This window comes from Bos mutus, chromosome 4, assembly GCF_027580195.1.
Source record: "Bos mutus isolate GX-2022 chromosome 4, NWIPB_WYAK_1.1, whole genome shotgun sequence".
NCBI lineage: Eukaryota > Metazoa > Chordata > Mammalia > Artiodactyla > Bovidae > Bos > Bos mutus.
Genome location: NC_091620.1, coordinates 22,537,804 through 22,564,266, shown reverse-complemented (window position 1 = coordinate 22,564,266; position 26,463 = coordinate 22,537,804). Strand labels below are relative to the sequence as shown.

Genomic DNA, 26,463 nt, shown 5'->3' with positions numbered 1-26,463 from the left:
AGAGGAGAAATACATCAGTGAAATTGTTGGGTCTTCTTAGTTTTGCTGCTTAAGAAGTCTTGGGATTGACATATACATACTACCATATAAAATAGATAACGAATAAGAACCTATGGGATAGCACAGGGATCTGTACTCAATAACCTATATGGGAACAGAATCTAAAAAAGATATATGCATATGTATAACTGATTTGGGCTTCCCAGGTGGGGCTAGTGGTAAAGAACCCTACTGTTAACGCAGGATACATAAGAGATGTGGGTTCAATCCCTGGGTTGGGAAGATCCCATGGAAGAGGGCATGGCAACCCACTCCAGTATTCTTGCCTGGAGAATCCCATGGACAGAGTAGCCTGTCGGGCTACAGTCCATAGGGTCTCAAAGAGGAGGACACGACTGAAGTGATTTAGCACGCATGCACATAACTGATTCGCTTTGCTACACAGCAGAAACTAACACAACATTGTGAATCAACTATACTGCAATAAAATTTAATTTAAAAAAAAAGTTCGAGATCCCGGAAATATATTCTTCTGGGCAGAGATACAAATCAAACCATTTTGACAAATGGTCAAAATAGCCAAATTTCCCCTAGTCGAATCAAGCTTCTCTCAATTATTTAAAATTTCAGGCCTGTAACATCCTCCTTTTCATTTTCTTTATTATGTCACTATGTCCCTGAGGTGACCTGGAGACATCAAAGCCACATTAAATCCTTGGACCTTGCTGGAAAGCTTCCCTTCAGCTTGAAAAAATAGACTCTAACCAGAGGGATTTCTATTTAAAATAAATTTTTAAATGTTGTATAATTTTTGTGAAATCACTTTTATGATATTTTTCTCATTATAAAACATAAATAGATGTAATTAGCCCTAGAAAATTAAAATTGGTGGTAAACTAATCTGTTTATGTTTTTCCCATACGTTTATATCCTGACTTCTGATAACAGCCTCTGTTTCCCTTTCAAGGACACATTTCCATGCAAATTAAACCACAAGAGAAAAAAAGGGAAAAGTTTTAAATTTCTCTCTGAGCCTAACTCTCTTATTAATACTCTTTGAATTTATTGACAGATTTTTATTGGCCCCAATCTAATGTCTTTCCTTTGTTCGGGGGGTATTTCAAGTACATCATCTCTTTTTACATAATGGTAACACAGTACCTGAAATTAGTTATTAAATAAAATACCCAAATCCTCATCAAATGTTAATTGTTGTAATGTGCCATATCCGTAGTCCAACAGACTCTTTTTAAGCCTCAACTCATGTTTCCTTGTTGTTCAGTCAGTCATGTCTGACTTTTTGCGACCCCATGGATAGCAGCATGCCAGGCTTCCCTGTTCTTCACCATTCACCATCTCCCAGAGTTTGCTCAAACTCATGTCCATTGAGTTGGTGATGCCATCTGGCCAATTTATCCTCTGCCGCCCCCTTCTCCTCTGGCCTTAAATCTTTCCCAGCATTGGGGTCTTTTCCAGTGAGCTGACTCTCTGCAACCAGGTGGCCAAAGTACTGGAGCTTCAGCTTCAGCATCAGTCCTTCCAATGAATATTCAGGGGTTGATTTCCTTTAGGATTGGTGGTTTGATCCCCTTGCAGTCCAAGGGACTCTCAAGAGTTTTCTCCAGCACGACAGTTCAAAGGCATCAATTCTTTGGCACACAGCTTTTTTACTGTCCAGCTCTCACATCTGTACATGACTACTGGAAAAACCATAGCTTTAACTATATGGACCTTTGTAGATAAAGTAATCTCTCTGATTTTTAATATGCTGTGTAAGTTTGTCATAGCTTTTCTTCTAAGGAGCAAGCATCTTTCATGGCTGCAGTCACCATCTGCAGTGATTTTGGAGCCCAAGAAAATAATTCTGTCACTGTTTCCATTGTTTCCCTGTCTATTTGCCATGAGGCATTGTTTCCCCATCTATTTGCCATGAGGCAATGGGATGGGATGCTATGATCTTCATTTTTTTGAATGTTGAGCTTTAAGCCATGTTTCCTACTGCTTGCTTTATATCTCACCTAGAAGATTCCTCATACCTACCAAGCTTTAAACTGAAGGTTTGGTTCTTTCTTCATCCCAATCATTCTTATTGCTGTGTGCTCAGTCACTCAGTTGTGTCTGACTCTTTGAGACTCCAAGGACTGTAGCCTTCCAGGATCTGCTGTCCATGGAATTTTCCAGGCTAGAATGGTAGAGTGGGTTGCATTTCCTACTCCAAGGGATCTTCCTGACCCAGGGATCAAACCCTCATCTTTTGAGTCTCCTGTATTGGCAGGCAGTACTTTATCACTCATGCCACCTGGGAAGAATTCAATGGTTCTTTCATCCCCTCAGTTGCTGAGTCTTCCCCGTGGACTCCATCACCCTCAACCTCCATAACCAATTATCGCTAGATTCAGTCAAGTCCACTTCTACAATATGCCTTTTTAAAATTTATTGTTGAAACAAAATTTAACTTTTTTAAAGCCTTTAATGAATTTGTTACAATATATATATTTTAATGTTTTGGTTTTTTGGCCACAAGGCAGGTGGGATCCTGGCTTCCAGATTAGGCATCAAATCTGTACCCCCTGCATTGGAAGGTGAGGTCTTAATCCCTGGACCACCAAAGAAGTCCCTACAGTATGTCATAAAGCTCTCCATTCACTGCATCTCCTCTGTTCCCACACCAACCCAAGGCATCCTCACTTATAATTACAGACTGCAAAAGCCTCCTATTTAGTCTCTCCTCTTCTATAATTTCCCCTTCCAATCCAAGCCCAATCTCAAAATATTTTTTGCATAGACATCATTCTGAAAAATAAAATCAGGTAAAATAATTCCCTGGTTATCAAAACAACCCTGTTAGACCAAAATTATTCATCAAAACATAATGAAACTGAATTATCATGCCAGTTGCAAAAAGATCTGAGAGTTCCAAAAATCTAAGCAAAATTCAGCTCTTAATTTAATAATCCACACATGATATGGTCATGAACTTTCTTCTTCTAATTCTGTATTCTTCCATGGAGGGATCAAGGATTCACATGTGAGACAAAATCATCAACAACCTTTTTTTCCTGAAGAAGTCAGCTAAGAATGAGGAAAGAGTTTCTAAAGCTCTGTCCCTTTAAAAACTAGCTTTTGACTGGATGCTTGGGGCTAGTGCACTGGGACGACCCAGAGGGATGGTATGGGGAGGGAGGAGGGAGGAGGGTTCAGGATGGGGAACACATGTATACCTGTGGTGGATTCATTTTGATATTTGGCAAAACTAATACAATTATGTAAAGTTTAAAAATAAAATAAAATTTTAAAAAATAAAATAAAAATAAAAACTAGCTTTTGGGGTTCAAGAATTCTTGGTATATCACCACTGACCTCTTCTACAAACCACAGAGTTTTATGAAAGATGTTGACGGCATCACTTCTTGTTTTAATTTCCTCAAAAAAAAAAGTCCTATTTTGTGCAAAGAGGTAAAGATTTTATGACTTCTCCTGGGAGTCTGTTCCCCACTCCTAAACGATCTCACTCTTGTTATTACAGCTCTGATAAAGACTCTGATGAAACACTTCTTATATATTTCTATTTTATTTATCAAAGCATCTACTTATGCATGCTGTTAGTTAAGGGTGCTGTTGTTTTCAAGATGTGCAAGAGAAAACAAAATGCTATCTCATGAAGAGGAGATGTTTAGCTACCAGAGCTACTTCCTAATGCCATTTCCATGGAAACAGGACATTTTCCCTTAACTGCAATGACATTAATAATCAGGTGTCTAAAGTCATACAAAAGGGAGAAAAGAGGACAGAAATTACCAGCCAATCTTTCCTATGTCAATGGGGAACACGACGATCATGACCCTCATCCAAGACAAGAATAGATGTTCAACAAGTTAATCTTTCATCTTATTTTTGTTTCTAAACACATCGTATGAAAACAACAACAAAAAAAGTTGCCATCCAAAGAAAGGATTCTGCAGAAAACCACTCAAGCAACAATCGAAGAGCAGCTTAATCCCACCGTTCCTCCATGAAGCCTCTCCACACCCATCGTGTGCCACCCACAGCCAAACACAGAGGGCATCTGATCAAATGCAGAAGTAAAGGATTTGGGCAAAGATGTATTTCTTGTAATTTCTTTGTACAGACCTCTGTAGAGCTCTATTTACACAGTGACAAAGGAGTATATGAAAGAAGTACAGGAAAAGCTCAAATAATTCAAATCAGAATGTTTATAAATTTATAAAAGTCTCCAACTATACATCCAACAGTCAAATAACTACTTTTTTTCTTTTAATTTTCCCCAGGTGCTCACTGTCATGTCAGTAGCTTTAAGTCTCAAGAGTAAAATAATTTGCAAACCATGAGAAAAACTACATACAATTTTTCATAGCAAAAGCTTAAAACAGAACATATTGCTTGTGGCCAGAATTGGGAAATATGAAACTATCCTGCTATGATTAAACCTTTTTCTATCCACTTCTTTCAAGATATGCAAAACAAATAATCCATCAGACCAGAATTAAGGACAAAGAACTGGCTTGGAGTTTTTCTATCATCACAGGATGATCCAAAATCATGTGAAAACAATTTTGTGAATAAAAAGTTTACAAAAGTTTGGAACTACTTCTTGTAAGACATTCACAAAAAGTGTTGAACCAACTAAAAAGTGCATGGTAAAAACAGCAAATGTTACACTTCCACACAGTTTTCTGAATATCCGGTCAATAAACATGCTATTAATTTGGCATTCTCTTCAAAATGATAATTTGAGGAAATCTTTAAAGGAAAAATTATGGCATGTCACAATGTGGTTCAAAATAGTAGCAACACAACCTCAGATATATAGCCAGGAGTAAGACTGTTGGATCATATGGTAGTTCTATTTTTTTTTTTTTTTGAAGAAATGCCATATTGTTTTCCATTAGTGTCTGCACCAATTTATATTTGCATCAACAGTTTTGTGTGTTTGTCTAAGCAGTATCTTAAAGAGCTATCTGCACTCCTGTGTTCACTGCAGCATTATATACAACTGCCAAGATATGGAAAACACCTGTGTCCTTTGATGGATGAATCAAAAAAATAAAATGTGGTATATATACACCATGGAATATTATTCAGTCATAAAAAGAAGAAATGTGCCATTTTCAGCAACATGGATGAGCCTGGAGGGCATTTTGCAAGTAAAATAAGCGGGGAAGAGAAAGACAATTATTGTATGGCATCAAGCACGTGTGGAATCCTTTTATAAAAAAATCAATTTCATAGAAACTGAGACTAGAATGGTGGTTGGTTGCCAGGACCAAAGGGAGGAGAAAATGGTAATGGCAAGGAGTATAGATCAAAGGGTACAAATTTCACTTATAAAAAGACTATATTTTGAGGATCTAATATACAGTATGGTCACTCTAGCTAATTACAGAGCACTGTGCACTTTAATGCTACAGAGAATAGATTTTAAGCAAATAGATATTTTAAAAAGAGTTAATTATGTGAGGTGATGAATGTGTTAATTATCTTGATCTTGGTAATCATTCCACAATGTATATCAAATCATCCCATTGTGCACTTTAAATATACATAATTATATTTGTCAATTTTTCCTCAATAAAGCTGGAGAGGGAAAAAAAAAAAAAAAAAAAAAAACAATGGCAACATCAAAGTCTGTTCCCACCTGGGCAAAGTCATAGATCAGTCTTGCTGGCTAGTATCACAGAGATGCAATCAACCCTCAACCCTGCAGGCTCAGATTTCAGACTGTCAGCACAGGTAGTGCTAGTGGTAAAGAACCCACCTGCCAATGCAAGAGACATAAGAGACATGAGTTTGATCCCTGGGTTGGGACAATGCCCTGGAGGAAGGCATGGCAACCCACTCCAATATTCTTGCCTGGAGAATCCCATGGACAGAGGAGCCTGGTGGGCTACAGTCCATGGGGTTGCAAAGAGTCTGACATGACTGAAATGACTTAGTACACACTCAGCATATCAAAGAATCCTTCTCCCATAGCTGAGACTGAAGATGAATCCAGGATGCTAGTTTAGGAATTTCTACTGAGAAAAGATCCAAATAGTGACTTCAATTTTTTACTTCAATTTTCAGTCTGTGTGAAAAACAGCATTTTACCCCCAGTACGATGGTGGTTTTTTCTTCCTTGGGAAGGAAGGAAGGAAAGAGAAAGAAAGAAGAAAGGAAAGGAAGGAGGAAAGAAAAAAAAAAAAAAAAAGAAAGAAGTAGGGTGGATAGAAATGATGCAGTAAATGTAAGGGTTGACATTCATCTCACACAGCCCAGCCTCCCTGATCCAATGTACCCATCTGTACTGTGCTTAGTCACTAAGTCATGTCTGACTCTTTGCAACTCCATGGACTGTAGTGCACCAGGCTCCTCTGTCCATGGGGATTCTCCAGGCAAGAATACTGGAGTGGGTTGCCGTGCCCTTATCCATGGTTAATCTTCCCAACCCAGGGATTGAACCCAGGTCTCCCTCATTGAAAGCAGATTCTTTACCATCTGAGCCACCAGGGAAGGTCAAGAAGATAGAGTGGGTAGTCTATCCCTTCTCCAGGGGATCTTCCCAAGTCAGGAATCGAACTGGAACCTCCTGCATTGCAGGCAGATTCTTTACCAGCTGAGCTACCAGGAAAGCCCAATATATCCATTTGGTCTCTGCCAATGCAACCCAAGTGCCCAAAGGCATCCATTTATCAAGGTTCCCTCTCAGCAAATCAGGATTCAGAGAGGCATTTCTAGCTTTGCCCTAGCTTCTTCTCTGTTTTCCCATGGCTAATCAACCTCAGTGCTCAGCAACACATTCTCCCATTAGATATATTAATACTTTTAATCACATTCAAATTAAGTCTGGTGGGGAGGGGAGCCATTCTGTATCTTTCAGGTGACTTTGTACATTTCTCTATTACAACTGATTTTTAAGTTTAATTTCAGTAGATCATCTCATGTCTTTGATTTTCTCAAGTGCTCAGGGGTTATACCAACAGGTCTGTAACTACCAAGGACTAAGTAATCTCATGATTCCAGCTACTTCACATTGTCCATATTGAGTCTGACCCAGAAAATATAAAGCTTTTTTTTTTTTAAGATGGCTGTTTATAAGAAATTAAAATCATTGAGGAAAAATGAAATAACTGATAAGAAAGTTGTCAACTTATTTTGCTAAGAGCATTTAAAAGAAAAATATACCATCTACTAAGTAAAGATTTGTTGTTATTATTCAGTCACTAAGTCATGTTCAACTCTTTGCAATCCCATGACTGCAGCACACCAGGCTCCTCTGTCCTTCACTATCTCCAGGAGTTTGCTCAAATTCTTTTTTTTTTTTTTTACAGAAAGCACATTCTCCTTTATTTATTTATTTATTTTTTTACATGGTGAGTGAGTGAAGTCGCTCAGTCGTGTCTGACTCTTTGCGACCCCATGCACTGCAGCCTACCAGGCTCCTCCATCCATGGGATCTTCCAGGCAAGTGTACTGGAGTGGGTTGCCATGTCCTTCTCCAGGGGATCTTCCTGACCCAGGGATGGAACCTGGGTCTCCCGCACTGCAGGCAGACGCTTTACCCTCTAAGCCACCAGAGGGAATATGAACATGGTAGTGCGGCTATAAATGGAATCATTTTCTTCTTTTTCAGATAGCCATCATTAATACGTGGGTGCATTACTGAGTTCTGTATGTTAATTTTTTGTCCTGCAACTTTACTCATGTGGATGATTAGATCAAGATTTTTTTTTTGGATTTTCTATATATAAAATAATGTCATCTGCAAATAGAGACAGTTGTCCTTCTTTTCCAGTTCTGAGGACTTTTATTCTTCCAGTAGCCTGTATTATTTGGTAGGGCTTCCAATACTATGATAAATACAAATGCTGAGGGAGCATCCTTTTCTTGTTCCTGATTTTAAAGGAAAGCTTTCAGTCTTTCACCACTGAGTATCATGTTACATGTGGACTTGTTATGACCTTTATGTTGAGGTCTCTTCCTTCTCTATTTAATTTGTTCAGAGTCTTTACCTTGAGCAGATGTTGAATTTCATCAGTTTTTTAGATGTTCATACGTTCCTCCACCCCTTCCATTCTATCAACGACATATATCATGTTGATTTTTGTGTATGCTGAACCTTCCTTGCATCCCGGGGACAAATCACAATGGATCAAGGTGAATGATCCTTTTAATGTGCTGCCAAATTCAGTTTGCTAGTATTTAAGTCAGCATCTTTGCATCTATATTCATCAGGGATATTTGCCTGTACGTTTCTGGTAGCATCCTTTTCTTGCTTTGGTGTCAGGGTAATAGCGTCTCACAACATGAGTCTGGTAGTGTTCCTTCTAAGAATTTTTGAAACTATTTGAGACTTGGGATTGAGTCTTTTTTTTTTTTTCTTAAGCCTGTTCTATACATCAGTGTCTCTTTTGCTGTCTCGTATACAGGGTTATCGTTACCATCTTTCTAAATTCCATATATATGCGTTAGTATACTGTATTGGTGTTTTTCCTTCTGGCTTACTTCACTCTGTATAATAGGCTCCAGTTTCATCCACCTCATTAGAACTGATTCAAATGTATTCTTTTTAATGGCTGAGTAATACTCCATTGTGTATATGTACCACAGCTTTCCTATCCATTCATCTGCCGATGGACATCTAGGTTGCTTCCATGTCCTGGCTATTATAAACAGTGCTGCGATGAACATTGGGGTACACGTGTCTCTTTCCCTTCTGATTTCCTCAGTGTGTATGCCCAGCAGTGGGATCGCTGGATCATAAGGCAGTTCTATTTCCAGTTTTTTAAGGAATCTCCACACTGTTCTCCATAGTGGCTGTACTAGTTTGCATTCCCACCAACAGTGTAAGAGGGTTCCCTTTTCTCCACACCCTCTCCAGCATTTATTATTTGTAGACTTTTGGATCGCAGCCATTCTGACTGGTGTGAAATGGTATCTCATAGTGGTTTTGATTTGCATTTCTCTGATAATGAGTGATGTTGAGCATCTTTTCATGTGTTTGTTAGCCATCTGTATGTCTTCTTTGGAGAAATGTCTATTTAGATCTTTGGCCCATTTTCTGATTGGGTCATTTATTTTTCTGGAGTTGAGCTGTAGGAGTTGCTTGTATATTTTTGAGATTAGTTGTTTGTCGGTTGCTTCATTTGCTATTATTTTCTCCCATTCTGAAGGCTGTCTTTTCACCTTGCTAATAGTTTCCTTTGTTGTGCAGAAGCTTTTAAGTTTAATTAGGTCCCATTTGTTTATTTTTGCTTTTATTTCCAATATTCTGGGAGGTGGGTCATCGAGGATCCTGCTGTGATGTATGTCAGAGAGTGTTTTGCCTATGTTCTCCTCTAGGAGTTTTATAGTTTCTGGTCTTACATTGAGATCTTTAATCCATTTTGAGTTTATTTTTGTATATGGTGTTAGAAAGTGTTCTAGTTTCATTCTTTTACAAGTAGTTGACCAGATTTCCCAGCACCACTTGTTAAAGAGATTGTCTTTAATCCATTGTGTATTCTTGCCTCCTTTGTCAAAGATAAGGTGTCCATATGTGTGTGGATTTATCTCTGGGCTTTCTATTTTGTTCCATTGATCTATATTTCTGTCTTTGTGCCAGTACCATACTGTCTTGATAACTGTGGCTTTGTAGTAGAGCCTGAAGTCAGGTAGGTTGATTCCTCCAGTTCCATTTTTCTTTCTCAAGATCGCTTTGGCTATTCGAGGTTTTTTGTATCTCCATACAAATTGTGAAATTATTTGTTCTAGCTCTGTGAAAAATACTGTTGGTAGCTTGATAGGGATTGCATTGAATCTATAAATTGCTTTGGGTAGTATACTCATTTTCACTATATTGATTCTTCCAATCCATGAACATGGTATATTTCTCCATCTATTAGTGTCCTCTTTGATTTCTTTCACCAGTGTTTTATAGTTTTCTATATATAGGTCTTTAGTTTCTTTAGGTAGATATATTCCTAAGTATTTTATTCTTTTCATTGCAATGGTGAATGGAATTGTTTCCTTAATTTCTCTTTCTGTTTTCTCATTATTAGTGTATAGGAATGCAAGGGATTTCTGTGTGTTGATTTTATATCCTGCAACTTTACTATATTCATTGATTAGCTCTAGTAATTTTCTGGTGGAGTCTTTAGGGTTTTCTATGTAGAGGATCATGTCATCTGCAAACAGTGAGAGTTTTACTTCTTCTTTTCCAATTTGGATTCCTTTTATTTCTTTTTCTGCTCTGATTGCTGTGGCCAAAACTTCCAAAACTATGTTGAATAGTAATGGTGAAAGTGGGCACCCTTGTCTCGTTCCTGACTTTAGAGGAAATGCTTTCAATTTTTCACCATTGAGGATAATGTTTGCTGTGGGTTTGTCATATATAGCTTTTATTATGTTGAGGTATGTTCCTTCTATTCCTGCTTTCTGGAGAGTTTTTATCATAAATGGGTGTTGAATTTTGTCAAAGGCTTTCTCTGCATCTATTGAGATAATCATATGGTTTTTGTTTTTCAATTTGTTAATGTGGTGTATTACATTGATTGATTTATGGATATTGAAGAATCCTTGCATCCCTGGGATAAAGCCCACTTGGTCATGGTGTATGATCTTTTTAATGTGTTGTTGGATTCTGATTGCTAGAATTTTGTTTAGGATTTTTGCATCTATATTCATCAGTGATATTGGCCTGTAGTTTTTTTTTTTTTTTTGTGGGATCTTTGTCAGGTTTTGGTATTAGGGTGATGGTGGCCTCATAGAATGAGTTTGGAAGTTTACCTTCCTCTGCAATTTTCTGGAAGAGTTTAAGCAGGATAGGTGTTAGCTCTTCTAAAATTTTGGTAGAATTCAGCTGTGAAGCCATCTGGACCTGGGCTTTTGTTTGCTGGAAGATTTTTGATTACAGTTTCAATTTCCGTGCTTGTGATGGGTCTGTTAAGGTTTTCTATTTCTTCCTGGTCGAGTTTTGGAAAGTTGTACTTTTCTAAGAATTTGTCCATTTCTTCCTCGTTGTCCATTTTATTGGCATATAATTGTTGATAATAGTCTCTTATGATTCTTTGTATTTCTGTGTTGTCTGTTGTGATCTCTCCATTTTCGTTTCTAATTTTATTGATTTGATTTTTCTCCTTTGTTTCTTGATGAGTCTGGCTAATGGTTTATCAATTTTATTTATCCTTTCAAAGAACCAGCTTTTAGCTTTGTTGATTTTTGCTATGGTCTCTTTTGTTTCTTTTGCATTTATTTCTGCTCTAATTTTTAAGATTTCTTTCCTTCTACTAACCCTGGGGTTCTTCATTTCTTCCTTTTCTAGTTGCTTTAGGTGTAGAGTTAGGTTATTTATTTGACTTTTTTTCTTGTTTCTTGAGGTGTGCCTGTATTGCTATGAACTTTCCCCTTAGGACTGCTTTTACTGTGTCCCACAGGTTTTGGGTTGTTGTGTTTTCATTTTCATTCGTTTCTATGCAAATTTTGATTTCTTTTTGATTTCTTCTGTGATTTGTTGGTTATTCAGCAGGGTGTTGTTCATCCTCCATATGTTGGAATTTTTAATAGTTTTTCTCCTGTAATTGAGATCTAATCTTACTGCATTGTGGTCAGAAAAGATGCTTGGAATGATTTCTATTTTTTGAATTTACCAAGGCTAGCTTTATGGCCCAGGATGTGATCTATCCTGGAGAAGGTTCCATGTGTGCTTGAGAAAAAGGTGAAATTCATTGTTTTGGGATGAAATGTCCTATAGATATCAATTAGGTCTAACTGGTCTATTGTATCGTTTAAAGTTTGTGTTTCCTTGTTAATTTTCTGTTTAGTTGATCTATCCATAGGTGTGAGTGGGGTATTAAAGTCTCCCACTATTATTGTGTTATTGTTAATTTCTCCTTTCATACTTGTTAGCATTTGTCTTACATACTGCGGTGCTCCGTGTTAGGTGCATATATATTTATAATTGTTATATCTTCTTCTTGGATTGATCCTTTGATCATTATGTAGTGACCTTCTTTGTCTCTTTTCACAGCCTTTGTTTTAAAGTCTATTTTATCTGATATGAGTATTGCTACTCCTGCTTTCTTTTGGACCCTATTTTCATGGAAAATCTTTTTCCAGCCCTTCACTTTCAGTCTGTATGTGTCCCCTGTTTTGAGGTGGGTCTCCTGTAGACAATATATGTAGGGGTCTTGTTTTTGTATCCATTCAGCCAGTCTTTGTCTTTTGGTTGGGGCATTCAACCCATTTACGTTTAAGGTAATTACTGATAAGTATGATCCGTTGCCATTTACTTTATTGTTTGGGGTTCAATTTATACATCATTTTTGTGTTTCCTGTCTAGAGAATATCCTTTAGTATTTGTTGGAGAGCTGGTTTGGTGGTGCAGAATTCTCTCAGCTTTTGCTTGTCTGAGAAGCTTTTGATTTCTCCTTCATACTTGAATGAAATCCTTGCTGGGTACAATAATCTGGGCTGTAGGTTATTTTCTTTCATCATTTTAAGTATGTCTTGCCATTCCCTCCTGGCTTGAAGAGTTTCTATTGAAAGATCAGCTGTTATCCTTATGGGAATTCCCTTGTGTGTTATTTGTTGTTTTCCCTTGCTGCTTTTAATATTTGTTCTTTGTGTTTGATCTTTGTTAATTTGATTAATATGTGTCTTGGGGTGTTTCTCCTTGGGTTTATCCTGTTTGGGATTCTCTGGGTTTCTTGGACTTGGGTGATTATTTCCTTCCCCAGTTTAGGAAGTTTTCAACTATTATCTCCTCAAGTATTTTCTCATGGTCTTTCTTTTTGTCTTCTTCTTCTGGAACCCTATGATTCGAATGTTGTAGCGTTTAATATTGTCCTGGAGGTCTCTGAGATTGTCCTCATTTCTTTTAATTCGTTTTTCTTTTATTCTCTCTGATTCATTTATTTCTACCATTCTATCTTCTAATTCACTAATCCTATCTTCTGCCTCTGTTATTCTACTATTTTGTTGCCTCCAGAGTGTTTTTAATTTCATTTATTGCATTATTCATTATATATTGACTCTTTTTATTTCTTCTAGGTCCTTGTTAAACCTTTCTTGCATCTTCTCAATCCTTGTCTCCAAGCTATTTATCTGTGATTCCATTTTAATTTCAAGGTTTTGGATCAATTTCACTATCATTATTCGGAATTCTTTATCAGGTAGATTCCCTATCTCTTTCTCTCTTTTGTTTGGTTTGGTGGGCATTTATCCTGTTCCTTTATCTGCTGGCTATTCCTCTGTCTCTTCATCTTGTTTAAATTGCTGAGTTTGGGGTGTCCTTTCTGTATTCTGGCAGTTTGTGGAGTTCTCTTTATTGTGGCTTTTCCTCGCTGTGTGTGGGTTTGTACAGGTGGCTTGTCAAGGTTTCCTGGTTAGGGAAGCTTGTGTCGGTGTTCTGATGGGTGGACCTGTATTTCTTCTCTTTGTTCAGTCGCGCTGTGGGGAGGGAGGGAGGGATGCTGCAAACAAATAACACTGGCGTGTGCTCGCAGTGCCTCAGCCACACTGGGTCTGCCCCCGCTCACGACGCGTGTAGCCTCCCTGCCCACACTGCTCGGGCTCTAGGTTGTTCCGCCGGGAACAATCCGAGGCTGGCCCTGGGTTGCATGTACCTCCCAGGTCCAAGCCGCTCAGGTTCAGGCACTCGGGTAGTCCTCAGAGGCGCAGACTCAGTTGGGCCCGAGTTTTGTGCTCTTCCCAGGTCCAAGCAGCTCAAGTGATGAGGTGTTCGGCGAGCGCCAATGCTGCGACTTATCGCCTCCCCGCCACTCGGTTATCTGGGTGTAAAACCGGCACACCTTCTCAGGCAGATGTTAACCATCCAGACCCCCAAAAAGTTTTAGTTAGCAAAGAAGCCTGCTTACAGTTTTATAGATAATGTCTCTCTGAGGCTGCGATTGCCCCCTTCCGGCTCTGGCTGCCTGTCACCAGAGGGGGAAGGTCTGCAGCCGGCTATCTCTGTTCAATTCTTTGTTCCGTGCGCGGGCCTGGCGGTCTTAGGTTAGGGCTGGCTTTTCGCGTGGTAGATATCCCACAGTCTGGTTTGCTAGCCCAAATTATTTTGCTCAGATAGTGCTCAGGGTATTCAGGCCAGATTCTTACTTTAAGCGATGCAGCCCGCGCTGCGCCTCCCTGCCCAGCCCCCGCTTGCTAATGGCACGTGCAGGCGTCTGCGCTGCTTCTCCGCTGGGGGTGTTACCGTAGGACTCACAATCTTCGAGTTTTAATTGTTTATTTATTTTTTCTTCCTGTTATGTTGCCCTCTGTGCTTCCAAAGCTCGGCACAGATTCGGCAGTGAGAAGGTTTCCTGGTGTTTGGAAACTTCTCTCTTTTTAAGACTCCCTTCCCGGGATGGAACTCCGTCCCTCCCTCTTTTGTCTCTTTTTTTGTCTTTTATATTTTTTCCTACCTCCTTTCGAAGAGTTGGATTGCTTTTCTGGGTGCCTGATGTCCTCTGCCGGCATTCAGAAGTTGTTTTGTGGAATTTACTCGACGTTTAAATGCTCTTTTGATGAATTTGTGGGGGAGAAAGTGTTCTCCCCGTCCTACTCCTCCGCCATCTTGGCTCCTCCCCCTCAAATTCTTGTCCATGTAGTCAGTAATGCTATCTAACCACCTCATTCTCTGTCACTCCCTTTTTCTTTTGCCTTCAATTTTTCTCAGCATCAGGATCTTTACCAATGAGTCAGACCATCTTCGTGTCAGATGGTCAAAGTACTGGAGCTTCCAGCATCAGTCCTCCCAATGAATATTCAGGTTTAATTTCCTTTAGGATTGACTGCTTTGGTCTCCTTGAAGTCCAAGGGATTCACAAGAGTCTCCTCCAGCACCACAATTTGAAAGTAAAGATGTTTCAACCCAAATATAAGGGAAAAGACAGTCTCAGGATAAAACAGTGCCTTTACGATGGTTCCCTTAGTTTCCCCACTTTTCTTCCCACCATGAGCACCTTACTTTTTTCCAGCATTGTTAGGTGGGCATGGGCTGGCAGAATAGCATTTGGGAAACCATTCTCCATAGCTCCCACACTCAAGAGAGTCAACTCCTAGAGCTCAGGCAGAATGTGACCCAGAAATAAGGGGACCTGCCTCGTGTTCCAAAGTCTCCTAACAAAGAGACTCCAAAGCTCTTTCTATATTTAAGAAACAAAAGTGAAAATCTATAAAAACTAATTCAATTCTTCGATTCTGGAAGAACTTTACAAAAATACAACAACGCAGACTATTTCAATAAAATGCCTACTTTCTTCCTTCAGAGCTGAGCTTCTGGGAAGAACAGTTCTTGCATGCATGCCTGGATCCACTCTCGTCTGGCCTCTGCCCTCGCATGCTACCAAAATAGCCCTCAGGGGATCGTTATTAACCTTCTAATGGCAAAATCCAATGAAAGCATTTCAGTCCTTATAAGATTAAGGTCTATGCTGACTACTTCCTTTTTCTTAAAATTTTCTTGGCTTCCAAGACACATTCCTTCATCTCCTTAATAGTTTCACATTCACTGCCTTAAATCAGGGATGTCCACATGCCTCAGGGCAACTAAGCCCACATGCTGCAATTACTGAGCCCATGTGCTCTAGAGCCCATGATCTGCAACTGGAGAAAGCCCTCACACTGGGATGAAGAGCCCACATAACCAAAAAAATATCTTAAATAAACAAAGATAAGTAAGGGACGGAACAACAGACTGGTTCCAAATAGGAAAATGAGTACATCAAGGCTGTATATTGTCACCCTGCTTATTTAACTTATATGCAGAGTACATCATGAGAAATGCTGGGCTGGAAGAAGCACAAGCTGGAATCAAGATTGCTGGGAGAAATATCAATAACCTCAGATATGCAGATGACACCACCCTTATGGCAGAAAGTGAAGAGGAACTCAAAAGCCTCTTGATGAAAGTGAAAGTGCAGTGAAAAAGCTGGCTTAAAGCTCAACATTCAGAAAATGAAGATTGTGGCATCCGGTCCCATCACTTCATGGGGAGGGGAAACAGTGGAAACAGTGTCAGAAACACTGTTATTTTTGGGGGCTCCAAAATCACTTCAGATGGTGACTGCAGCCATGAAATTAAAAGACACTTACTCCTTGGAAGGAAAGTTATGACCAACCTAGATAGCATATTCAAAAGTAGAGACATTACTTTGCCAACAAAGGTCCGTCTAGTCAAGGCTATGGTTTTTCCTGTGGTCATGTATGGTTGTGAGAGTTGAACTGTGAAGAAAGCTGAGCGCCAAAGAATTGATGCTTTTGAACTGTGGTGTTGGAGAAGACACTTGAGAGTCCCTTGGACTGCAAGGAGATCCAACCAGTCCATTCTAAAGAAGATCAATCCTGGGTGTTCATTGGAAGGACTGATGCTGAAGCTGAAACTCTAGTACTTTGGCCATCTCATGCGAAGAGTTGACTCATTGGAAAAGACTCTGATGCTGGGAGGGATTGGGGGCAGGAGGAGAAGGGGACGACAGAGGATGAGATGGCTGGATGGCATCACTAACTTGATGGACGTGAGTCTCAGTGAACTCTGGGAGTTGGTGATGGACAGGGAGGCCTGGCATGCTGCGATTCATGGGGTCACAAAGAGCCGGACACTACTGAGCGACTGAACTTAACTTAAGGGATGGAAAGGAGAATTCATCTTCCTGTTGACACTGATCTATTGCAGTGGGTTCTGAGACCACTAGCAGAAATCAACCTTGAATATTCATTGGAACGACTAATGTTGAAGCTGAAGCTCCAATAATTTGGTCACCTGAAGCGAAGAGCTGACTCATTGTAAAAGTCCCTGATGCTGGGAAAGATTAAAGGCAAAAGCAGAAGAGGGTGGCAGAGGATGAGATGGTGGGATGGCATCACCGACTCAATGGACATGAGCTTGAGCAAACTCTGGGAGATGGTGAAGGACAGGGAAGCCTGGCGTGCTGCAGGCTATGGGATCGTAAAGAGGCAAACACTACTTAGCGACTGACGGACAATGACTGAGAACACTGTTCTGAGAGATTCCCAAGAGTGCAGGGCTTGATGAACAGTGTTTCTCATGAGGTTGAAAGGAGGCACAGAACAAAACGTGTGCCAGAGAGCTTTTAATCTCCTGTTAAGTACAGACACCGCCCAAAGCTTTATCTTTCACTCTCTTCTCATCCCTGTATCATGTCAGCTGTGCCCACGGCTTCAATAACTTCTCACACACTATCTCCCACATCCCTGTTTCTAAACTGGACGTCTCCTGTATTAAACTATCTATTAATCTGAACATCCCATGGGCCCCCCAATCTCAGCATGTCTGTAACTTCATTATCTTTCCCCAGAACATCCTGCTCCTCCAGAATTCTACACTTTGGTGAATAGCACTTCTCACCAAGCCGTCAGACTGGCAGTCGTCCTGGGCTTCTTTTCTCTCTCACTCATTATTCTGTATGGTTCCCAGGTCTTGTCACCTTTACAGTCACGTTCCTCTCCTCCTTTCTCTCTACATCACCTTAGCTCAGTTCTTTATAGCTTTTCCCTGCAGTTTCGTGATCATTCTCTAACTGATCTCCAATCCATCCTTCACAAAATACGAACATCATTTCTTTGCTTTAAAATTCAAGCCCTTTCCTAATATTTTGAAAATATTTTTTCTTTATAACTTTACTGAGGTATGACTAATACACAATAAAATGGCACATATTGAAAGCAGATTATTTGATGAGTTCTAAAATATGCAGGTCAGACCACCTGACCTGCCTCTTAAGAAACCTGTATGCAGGTCAGGAAGCAACAGTTAGAACTGGACATGGAACAACAGACTGGTTCCAAATAGGAAAAGGAGTATGGCAAGGCTGTATATTGTCACCCTGCTTATTTAACTTATATGCAGAGTACATTGTGAGGAATGCTGGGCTGAAGGAAGCACAAGCTGGAATCAAGATTGCCGGGAGAAATATCAATAACCTCAGATATGCAGATGACACCACCCTTATGGCAGAAAATGAAGAAGACCTAATGAGCCTCTTGATGAAGGTGAAAGAGGAGAGTGAAAAAGTTGGCTTAAAGCTCAACATTCAGAAAACGAAGATCATGGCATCCAGTCCCATTACATCATGGCAAATAGATGGGGAAACAGTGGGAACAGTGGCTGACTTTATTTTCGGGGCTCCAAAATCTCTGCAGATGATGATTGCAGCCATGAAATTAAAAAGACACTTGCTCCTTGGAAGGAAAGTTATGACCAATCTAGACAGCATATTAAAAAGCAGAGACATTACTTTGCTAACAAAGGTCCGTCTAGTCAAGGCTATGGTTTTTCCAGTAGTCGTGTATGGATGTGAGAGTTGGACTATAAAGAAAGCTGAGTGCCAAAGAATTGATGCTTTTGAACTGTGGTGTTGGAAAAGACTCTTGAGAGTCCCTTGGACTGCAAGGAGATCCAACCAGTCCATCCTAAAGGAGATCAGTCCTGTGTGTTTAATGGAAGGACTGATGTTGAAGCTGAAACTCCAATACTTTGGCCACCTGATGGTAAGAGCTGACTCCTTGGAAAAGACCCTGATGCTTGGAAAGATTGAGGGCAGGAGGAGAAGGGGACAAGAGAGGATGAGATGATTGGATGGTATCACTGACTCAATGGACATGGGTTTGGGTGGACTCCGGGAGTTGGTGATGGACAGGGAGGCCTGGCAGGGTCGCAAAGAGTCGGACATGACTGAGCGATTGAACTGGAACTGGAAAATACGTATGTGGGGCTTCCCTGGTGGCTCAGGGTTAAAGAATATGCCTGACAATGCGGGAGACATGGTTTTGATCCCTGGGACAAGAAGATCCTTTGGAGAAAAAAAATGGCAACCCACTCCAATACTCTTGTCTGGGAAATCCCATGGGCAGAGGAGTGTGGGGGGCTGCAGTCCATGGGGTTGCAAAGAGTTGGACATAGCTTATCTCAGTTGGTAAAGAATCCACCTGCTTCGATTCCTGGGTTATGAAGATCCACTGGAGAAGGGATAGGCTACCCACTCCAGTATTCTTGGGCTTCCCTTGTGGCTCAGCTGGTAAAGAATTCACCTGCAATGTGGGAGACCTGGGTTTGATCCCTGGGTTGGGAAGATCTTTTGGAGAAGGGAAAGGCTTCCCACTCTAGTATTCTGACCTTGAGAATTTCAAGGACTGTATAGTCCGTGGGGTCGCAAAGAGTCAGACACAACTGAGCAACTTTCCCTTTCTTTCTTTTCTTTTACAATGAAACAGCAGGAACAAGACAAAGTATTAATACATATGCACATGGGAAACCATCACCCCAGTCAAGATAATGAACACATCCACTGCCCTCCAAATGTTCTTGCATCTCATTGTATTCCCTCCTATGCAGCCTGTATGTGAGGTAAAATCAGGCCATTTGGGTAAAATCTTCATTCCAAAACTTCAAGACTGAGTTTGGGCAAGTCACTTAAGCTCTCTCTGTCTCAACTTCCCAATTAAAGTAAAAAGGGAATAATAACACTACCAATTTCATGTATGTATGGTGAGGAAAATACAGCTTAAACTTCAGAATGTTGAGAAACCTCCAGTGGCTCCCATTTCACTAGACTAAGAGTTAGAACCTTTAAAATGACCACAAGAGAGACTGCATGATCTAGCTCTCAACTCCTACAGCTCTGCTCTGCCACATCACCATTCCTTGTATTAATAATACTCGCTGAGCAATTGCTGACCATAGAGACTTTATGCCCACTCTTCCCTCTGTCCAAAATATTCTCCCCCAAACTTGCCCATTCCAGTAGTCGTATATGGATGTGACAGTTGGACCATAAAGAAGGCTGAGAGTCAAAGAATTGATGCTTTTGAATTATAGTGCTGGAGGAGACTCCTGAGAGTCCCTTGGACAGCAAAGAGAGCAAACAAGTCCATCCTACATGAAACCAACCCTGAATATTCATGGGAAGGACTGATGCTGAAGCTGACGCTCCAATCCTTTGTCCACCTGACATGAAGAGCTGACTCATTGGAAAATACCCTGATGCTGGGAAAGACTGAGGGCAGGAGGAGAAGGGGATGACAGAGGATGAGATGATTGAATGGTATCACTGACTCAGTGGACATGAGTTTGAGCAAACTCCGGGAGATACTGAAGGACAGGGAAGCCTGCTACTGCTAAGTCACTTCAGTCATGTCCGACTCTGTGCGACCCCATAGACAGCAGCCCACCAAGCTCCCTGGTCCCTGGGATTCTCCAGGCAAGAACACTGGAGTGGGTTGCCATTTCCTTCTCCAAAGCATGAAAGTGAAACATGAAAGTGAAGTTGCTCAGTCGTGTCTGACTCTTAGCGACCCCACGGACTGCAGCCTACCAGGCTCCTCCGCCCATGGGATTTTCCAGGCAAGAGTACTGGAGTGGGGCGCCATTGCCTTCTCTAACAGGGAAGCCTGGCACACTGCAATTCATGGGATGGCAAAGAATCAGACTAAGCAACTGAACAACAAATTTGCCCAGTTTTTTCTCATACTAATATTACATCTCTCTACAAAATGCCCTTTCCTGTACAAGTTTTTACCCATCCCTTTTCTGTTTACTCCATTTCTTCCACTTTCCAAAGTTCTTTTCACCCTCAAACTTTCTATATATTTGCTCATGTATTTATTGTCTCCCTCCACTCTCTCCCTCCAGCTAATGAAAACATTAGCTCCATGAGAACAAAGACTTTGCCTATTTTGTTCATTGTTTCTCTAGCACCAGGTTCCTACTAGATACTAAAAACATTTATTGAATTAACAGGGCCTCTGGCACATAGTGCAGACTCAACACATGGCAGCTGTTATCAGTAATGTGATTGTCCTCACCGTCCTCATCACACATGTCCTGGCATCACCGTACCTAGTGAACAACCTCCGCCTCTAAATGAAACTGTAGGCCAAACCCTTTCCTCCCCAAACCAGGCCCCCATCTGCATTCTGAGGACAATGCCACTGTGTCAACTCACATTTCTCCACAGTCCTTGACCTTGCCTAACCTTGATTTCTGGAACTAGCTGTTTCCCGTAATGTTTTCTTTCTCAGCTTCCTAAATCTGGCCTCACACTAAATAAACCACAGACTTTCCATCAGACCATGGCCCATTTGACCCTTAAGAATCTGCTGAAATTAACCCCTTACTTTCTGATTCCCAAAATAAAAATCCACACCATATGTCACCCTAAGCTCTGTTTGATCAGGCCTTCTCTACAACTAACTGTTCATGCTCTAGTTGGACTAATAACTTTAAATTATATATTTTTATGCAACAATAATTCATATAAGTACTTTTCTGTCTCAGTAAAAGCTTCCATCTTCCCATAATACTTTCACAGTTCTTGAGAAAAACTTGCAATTCTGCCATGTGTAATATCGATTTATTTGCCTAGATGACAAATGCTATGCTGATATGAGTACACAAATACTAACTAGCAAATGAAATAGTGATCTATCTCACAATATTATGTATAATCACTTTTCAATAGATATTTGTAAATATACATTTGTGGGCCTTTCATACCAGGGGGCTGTATAGATATTCAATGAAGATATATTAAATTGAGTTTGCAGGTGTTGTAGAATGTGTGTGACAGGGCTCTGAAACATAATCCTGGGTCATTTGACACCTTGCCTGATTTGCACTGCCTGAGTACTTTGCATACAACATATTTGTTATAGTCAAATATTCTAATTCAGAGGCTCCCACAAATATAATACACTGAAAGACTGTTCATCGGCTGATTTCCTTCCATCAATGCCTTTCACTATGATAACTTCCCTAGAGCCTGCAATCCTAACTGCCCTAAATCACCAACCCCTCTCCATAGTTCAGCAGAGCTTAGTCTTAAAAGAAGTTTCTGGGATTGGACAGACACCAGACTAAATGATGCCAAATGGGTGTCATCCAAAGCCACCACAATGTCTATTCCAAACCTGCCCATGTACCACGTTTTTATCTATCTGGAAAGTTTCACACATTGTTCTTATATACGAATGGACTTGCTTCAGTGTCCTTTCTCACTTCTCCCAACCCACCATTTGTACCATTATTTATTATTTAATAGCTGTGTCTCCAGATGACTCCCCACTGCACTGATTCTCTCCATAACACATACCAACATACACAGATTCATACTCACACGACGACCACTACTCCTCCCAGCCTGAAGACATTCTCAAATCTCACTCATCCTTTATGAAGAAGGCTCCTGTAGTTTCATCTCTACAAACTCTGGAAATGTTTTGTGCATGTGGTTAAATATACATAACATAAAATGTACCATCTAAGCCATTTTTTAGTGTATCATTCTGTGGCATTAAGTAAACTCACAGTGTGTACAACCCTCACCACCATCCGCCTCCTTCCTCTTAGCCCTGGGCAACCACTATTCATTCCACTTTCTGTCTCTGTGAATTTGATTACTCTAGGACCCTCATATAAAATCATACAGTATCTGTCCTTTTGTGAGTAGCTTATTTTCACTTAGCATTATGTCTTCAAGGGTCATCCACAGTACAGTATGTGTCAGAATTTCCTTGCTATTTAATACTGAATAACAGTCCACTTGATGTATGTACCATATCTTACTGATCCATCTGTGGACACCTGGGGTGCTCCCACCTTTTGGCCTGAATATACTATCCTGAACACTTTTATCCTTTTCTCCATAACTACTGAGAGACAAATAAACATTAGGTATTCAACTAAGCACTAAGGATAAATCAGGTACAAAATCACGAATTCTGTTTTCATGGAGTTTACGTTTTGATGGGAAGAGACAAACAATAAATAATAATTACGTAGAGCGTTAAAGAATGTGCTAACCATTGGACAATTGAGCTCATCTCCCATGCTAGTAAGGTCATGCTTAAAATTTTGCATGCTAGGTTTCAGCATTATGTGAACCAAGAACTTCCAAATGTCCAAGCTGGGTTTAGAAAAGGAAGAGGAACTGGAAATCAAATTGCCAACATTCACTGGATCATAGAGAAAGCAAGGGAATTCCAAAAAAACATCTACCTCTGTTTCATCAACTATGCTAAAGTCTTTGACTGTATGGATCATAATAAACTGTGGAAAGCTTTTAAAGAGATGGGGATACAGACCACCTTACCTGTCTCCTGAGAAGCCTGTATGTGGGTCAAGAAGCAAAAGTGAGAACCCTGTAGGGTTTCCCTGGTGGCTCAGATGGTAAAGAATTTGCCTGCAGTGTGGGAGACCTGGGTTGAATTCCTGGATTGGGAAGATTCCCTGGAGAAGGGAACAGCAACCCACTCCAGTATTCTAGCCTGGAGAATTCTATGGAAAGAGAAGCCTGGCAGACTACAGTCTGACTACAAAGAGTCAGACATGACTGAGTGACTTTCACTTCCACTTTTCACTTTCTTGGACCAACTGATTGATTCAAGATTGAAAAAGGAGTACAACAGGGCTGTCTGCTGTCACCCTGTTTGTTTAATCTATGCGCTGAGCACATCATAAGAAAAGCCAGGGTGGATGAGTTATATCACAACCTGGATAAGTAAGATAGGCAGAAAAAACATCAACAACCTCAGAAATGCAGAAGATGCCACTCGAATGGCAGAAAGAAAAGAGGAACTAAAGAGCCTCTTGATGAGGGTGAAGGAGGAAAGTGAAAGAGCCAGCTCAAAACTAAATATTAAAAAGCTAAGATCATGGCATCTGGGCCCATTCAGTTCAGTCACTCAGTCGTGTCCGACTCCTTGTGACCCCATGAATTGCAGCACACCAGGCCTTCCTGTCCATCACCAACTCCTGGAGTTCACTCAAACTCACGTCCATCAAGTTGGTGATGCCATTCAGCCATCTCATCCTCTGTCATCCCCTTTTCCTCCTGCCCCTAATCCCTCCCAGCATCAGAGTCTTTTCCAATGAGTCAACTCTTCACACAAGGTGGCCAAAGTACTAGGGTTTCAGCTTTAGCATCAGTCCTTCCAAAGAACACCCAGGACTGATCTCCTTTAGAATGGACTGGTTGGATCTCCTTGCAGTCCAAGGGACTCTCAAGAGTCTTCTACAACACCACAGTTCAAAAGCATCAATTCTTGGGCGCTCAGCTTTCTTCACAGTCCAAATCTCACACCCATACATGACTACGGGAAAAACCATAGCCTTGACTAGATGAACCTTTGTTGGCAAAGTAATGTCTCTGGTTTTGAACATGCTATCTAGGTTGGTCATAACTTTCCTTCCAAGGAGTAAGCATCTTCTAATTTTATGGCTGCAATCACCATCTGCAGTGATTTTGGAGCCCAGAAAAATAAAGTCTGCTACTGTTTCCACTGTTTCCCCATCTATTTCCCATGAAGTGACGGGACTAGATGCCATGATCTTAGTTTTCTGAATGTTGAGCTTTAAGCCAACTTTTTCACTCTCCTCTTTCATTTTCATCAAGAGGTTCTTTAGGTCGTCTTCACTTTCTGCCATAAGGGTGGTGTCATCTGCATATCTGAGGTTATTGATATTTCTCCCTGCAATATTGATTCCAGCTTGTGCTTCTTCCAGCCCAGCATTTCTCATGATGTACTCTGCATATAAGTTAAATAAGCAGGGTGACAATATACAGCCTTGACGTCCTCCTTTTCCTATTTGGAACCAGTCTGCTGTTCCATGTCCAGTTCTAACTGTTGCTTCCTGATCTGTATATAGGTTTCTCAAGAGGCAGGTGAAGTGGTCTGGTATTCCCATCTCTTTCAGAATTTTCCACAGTTTATTGTAATCCATTACTTCATGGCAAATAAGAGGGGAGAAAGTTATAAGTAGTGACAGATTTCCTCTTCTTGGGCTCTAAAATCACTGTGGATGGTGACTGCAGCCATGAAATCAGAAGACGTTTGCTTTTGGCAGGAAACCTATGACAAACCTAGATAGTGTGTTGAAAAGCAGAGACATTACTCTGCCAACAAATGTCCATGTAGTCAAGGCTATGGTCTTCCCAGTTGTCATGTACAGTTGTGAGAGCTGGACCAGAAAGAAGGCAGAGTGACAAAGAATTGATGCCTTCGAACTGTGGTGCTGGAGAAGACTCTTGAGAGTCCCTTGGACAGCAAGAAGACAAAACCAGTCAATCTTAAGGGAAATCAACCCTGAATAATTGTTCAGAAGACTGACATTGAAGCTGAAACTCCAGTATTTTGGTCATCTGATGCGAACAACTGACTCACTGGAAAAGTCCCTGATGCTGGGAAAATTTGAGGGCAGAAGGAGAAGAGGGCATCAGAGGATGAGATGGCTGGATGGCATCACTGATGCAATGGACATGAACTTGGGAAAACTTTGGGAGATGGTGAGGGACAGAGAGGCCTGGCATTGTGCATTCCATGGAGTCGCAAAGTGTCGGACATGACTGGGTGACTGAATAACAATAAAGCATTAACATGAAGGCTGAAATTTTAAATAGATTGGTCAAGATAGACCTCACTGAAAGGGTGGCCTCTCAGCAATGATTTGGAGGTGGTCATTATTTTGATGGTTTCACACAGCATTTATGAAATGAGTAATACCCACCATCTACATCTGCAGTACCAATGCTGCTAGATATATTTGCTTGAATAGATAAGTTTTTGTCTTCATTAACCCCCTAAAATTTATTCTTTCAGCGTATTACTGATCTTCATCAATATGTTGCCACTACTCAGTCATGCAGATGTGGTATGTGGTAGGCACCTCTCAGATGGTCCCCAAGGATTCCTGTCTTCTGGAATCCTTGCCTTTGTATAATAGCCTTCCCCTAAGTGTAAGCTGGACTCAGGGACCTCCTTCTAACAAGCAGAATATAGCAGAAGTGATGTAAGGTCATTTCCAAGGCTGAGTTTTTTAAAGACTGTAGTTTCTGACCTGGGCAGTCTTTCTCACATCTCTTAGATTGTTTTCAATGTGGGAAACCAGTTGACATGTTATGAAGAAGCCCTATGGAATGGCCCCTGTGACAAGGGACCATGACCAGTCATCAGGCATGTAAGCACTCTTAGAATCAGATTCCCCAGGTAGGGCCAAGTTCTGAGATGACTGTAGCCTCAGCCAACAGAATGACTACAACCTCACGAGGGACCTTGAAACAAAGACCTCCAGCTAAGCCACTCCGAGCTTCCTGACCCACTAACGTGTGAGATAATAAATGCTGCTCCCTGTTTTAGTATAACCTCTTAAGCAGCAGAAGATAACTAATTTGTAAGAAGAGATCTTGCAACCATTCTCTAGATTTTTTTTTTTTAATTCCAGACTTCTACATCCCAAGATCTTGAAAGTGCTTGGCACAAAGCAGGTGATCAATAAACATCAGTTAATTACTCTCTCCTTTACACATCACTATCAATCATCAAGGCCTGTCAATTTGCCCTTCTACAAAAGTTGAGAAATTGTCTGTACCCCTATTACCATTATCTTAGGTGGATCCCTTCTCATCTCACACTTAAACCATGTCAGTATCTCTTAACTAAGTCTCCCTGCCTTCACTCGGGCTGCATCTGTGC

General features: G+C 40.7%; 1 protein-coding gene across 4 annotated transcripts in view; it reads right to left on the bottom strand.

The window, feature by feature from the left end:
* Positions 1-26,463, bottom strand: part of DGKI (diacylglycerol kinase iota) — a 528,258-nt gene that overhangs the window by 373,716 nt on the left and 128,079 nt on the right. The gene's annotated exons all lie outside the window — the stretch shown is intronic.